At 28.7% G+C, this 3,558-nt stretch overlaps 1 non-coding gene across 1 annotated transcript; it reads left to right on the top strand.

Moving 5' to 3' along the window:
- The first annotated feature begins 2,695 nt into the window (after window positions 1-2,695).
- Window positions 2,696-2,777, top strand: CBG28589. Its single transcript has one exon. It is a non-coding gene (tRNA).
- Window positions 2,778-3,558: the final 781 nt, after the last annotated feature.

The following is a 3,558-nucleotide window of genomic DNA, read 5'->3' as shown; positions in this document are numbered from 1 at the left end:
TGTTCATTTTTGAAATTCTTTAAAAAAAGAATTTTCAGAAAATTTAATATCAAGATTTCCGGAAAATAAAAAGTTAAAAAAAATGCATAATTCCAAAAATCCATAATTTTTTGTTTCTGAATTTTAGAAATTCCGAATTTCGGAAATCTAAAAAATGAAAAATTTGGAAAATTTCAAAAATTCGGCAAAAATCCAAAGTTCCAGAAAACAAAAGGCCCGGCAAGGCCGGATGCTAGTATGGTTTCAGCATCACATTTTTTTGTCAGTCTGAAATTTTCAGCTGTTTTTCCCATTTTTTTCTGGAATTTTCTGTTTTTTGTCTGCTCCAAAAAACTCAAAAAAAAATACTTTCTTGCTTTTTGGTGGCCACCAAAAAGCAGAAAATTTCTTTTTTTCTGAGAGATAGAGAGAAAAATTGTGTTCATTCAATTTTCGGGTTATAGAAAAAAATTCAATTTTGCAATAAAAAGAGCCCAGATTTTTGATTTTTGGAGTACAAAAAAAAGTTTGAAAGTTTTTCAAAATTGGAAATTTTTGAAAAGTTGGAACTCAAAAAGTTGAATTTCATTAAAGTTTCAGACTGGAAATGATGAATAAATGTTTAAAATTTTTCCAGAAATCGGAAACTTTTCTAAAAATTCCAATGTTCCAAAAATTGAATTTTGGAAAATTTCACTATTTTCAAATTTTCTTCTTTTTTCTGTTCTTTTTGCAACAAAAAAACATATTATTACACTATGTTTTTTGTTGAAAACCACAAGAAAAAAATGAGAAGAAAAATATCTATCTGTTCTTTTTCATTCTTTTTTTCTCACTTTTTCGAAAATTTCGAAAAAAAATTATTGAAATTCTAGTTTCAACATTTTCGGACCGATTTTGGTCTGAAAATCGAATTTCTAGTTTTTCAAACATAAAAAATTCGAATTTCCCGCTATTTTTCACCCTAGAATTTATGTTTTACCTAACTTTTAAGTATATGAAAATAAGAAAAAATAGGGAAAACTTTTTTTTTTTGAAATTTTAACTTCAAAACTTTTAGACCGATTTTTCGTCTGAAAATCGAATTTCTAGTTTTTCAAACATAAAAAACTCAAATTTCCCGCTATTTTTCACCCTAGAATTTATGTTTTACCTAACTTTTAAGTATATGAAAATAAGAAAAAATAGGGAAAACTTTTTTTTTGAAATTTTAGCTTCAAAACTTTCAGACCAATTTTTCGTCTGAAAATTGAATTTCTAGTTTTTCAAACATAAAAAATTCAAATTTCCCGCTATTTTTTACCCTAGAATTTATGTTTTACTTAACTTTTAAGTATATGAAAATAAGAAAAAATAGGGAAAACTTTTTTTTTTGAAATTTTAACTTCAAAACTTTTAGACCGATTTTTCGTCTGAAAATCGAATTTCTAGTTTTTCAAACATAAAAAATTCAAATTTCCCGCTTTTTTTACATGTTTGAAAACCTAGAAATTCATTTTTCAGATGAAAAATTGGTCAGAAAATATTCGAAAAAATATTTTTTTTTTCAAATTTTTTTTTCAAATTTTCGATTTTTCAATTCTCCAAACTTGCTGAAAACTCCAATTTTTACGTTTTCTTTATATCTGATAAATCTTATCAGGCACCTGATGAAAAATTCAATTTTCTAAAAAAAAATTTTCACCTGACCCAAAATCCAAAAAATTCTTTTTCTCACACCTCTTCATAATTTTATCTAGAAAATTCTTCGAAAAATTGTACTTTTTCCTTATTTATTATTCATAAAAACTATTTTTTTTTTGTAGTTTTTCTCAGAGAAAAAAATTTTGAAGCCAAAAAAATCTCATTTTTTTCATTATTATTTTCGGGAATCTTCTAGCAACCTGAATAATGAGAAATATATGATTTTGGCCATAAGAATAGCGGGAAATTCAAATTTTTATGTTTGAAAATCCAGAAATTCGATTTTCAGACGAAAAATTGGTCTGAAAGTTTTGAAGCTAAAAAAAAAAAAAAAAGTTTTCCCTATTTTTTCTTATTTTCATATACTTAAAAGTTAGGTAAAATATAAATTCTAGGGTGAAAAATAGCGGGAAATTTTTTTTTTCATGTTTGAAAACCTAGAAATTCAATCAAAGACGAAAAAATGGTCTGAAAGTTTTGAAGCTAAAATTTCAAAAAAAAATTGAACAATTTTTCGATTCCTCTCTACTTTTCTTAAAAAACTTAGAAACATGGTTTTTTTTTTGCAATTTTCATCACTTACAGCATTTATAAATTTTTCAAAATTCCAAAATTTTCAGATTCCCCAAAAACCAAAAATGGCTGATCAAATTGAACTAGTACGGAATGGAGGTGGGAATTCGTCATCAACAGAGTCCAGACCGCCCCTCAAAGCTCAATTGAGCAGGCAGACAACATTGGGCACCGGTCATGGTAAGTAATCTACAGTAATCAAAAAACATGAATTTGTCTTAAATTTTTTTTCCGGAAAACTATGATTTTTATATATGATTCAATGTGAAATTTTGCACTCTTCAATTTTGTCTCTTGCCATTTTTCACCAAAATCCACGTGGCAAAAGTTATGGGTCATTAAAGTGTCCCCTTTCCTCTCCGCCATCACCGCCGTCTAACCTCCCCCTTTCTCTGCGTCTCCTATCCGCCACCACACGCTGCGCCCTTCTTATACGCCTTGCCGCTCGTCTCTTCAGTGTGCAGTCATGTCCGAGTGGTTAAGGAGATTGACTAGAAATCAATTGGGCTCTGCCCGCGTAGGTTCGAATCCTGCTGACTGCGTTAACCTTTTTTATTCTTTTTGGTGTTTTTATAGGGTTCATATAAGCGTTAGACTCATTTTTGGGTTCTGAAATTTCGGAAAAGATGGGCTGGGACCAGAAAAATGCAATTTTTCGTCTAAAAAACCGAGGATCTTGTGATCTTCAGATGATCAGACACCTCAAATCTCATTAAAAAGAAAGAAACAAATTGAAAAAATGACAAAAAAAATGTTGAATGACAATGCAAATATTTGACCACAAACACCACTTGTGAGATGCACTCTATCGGCACTTTCTTCTTCCGATTTTTTCTCTCTCATTGCTCATTTTTTTGATACTAAGAATTTTCAAAAAACAATTATTTTGAAACATGGGCGCAGAAAAGGAGAATGGGAAGTTGGTGGAAAAGTCCAAGAAAAGTGAGTTTTGCAGTGTAAAAATTTGAATTTTTTGGATTTTTCGAGAATTTTCGAATTTTCAGAAGATTCAGTTTTTTTTTGGAATATTCAGAAATTTTACAATTTGGGAAATATGGAATTATGGATTTTTGGAATTTCCAAATTACCGATTTTCGATTTTTTGGAATTTTTAGGAACTTTTGAATTTTTGGTTTCATAGAATTTATAAATTTCTGAACTTTTAAAATTTAGGAATATCGAAATATTTTGGAATTTTCAATTTTTTAGAATTTTAGATTTCTGAATTTCTGATATTCCGAATTTCCGAATTTCTGAATCTCAGAACTTCAGCTTCAGCACTTCCGAATCTTTGTTTTTTTGGAATTTTTGAGTTTCTGAACT

Source organism: Caenorhabditis briggsae (assembly GCF_000004555.2).
Source record: "Caenorhabditis briggsae complete genome, chrII, whole genome shotgun sequence".
Lineage (NCBI taxonomy): Eukaryota > Metazoa > Nematoda > Chromadorea > Rhabditida > Rhabditidae > Caenorhabditis > Caenorhabditis briggsae.
This window is presented reverse-complemented; position numbering and strand designations above follow the sequence as displayed.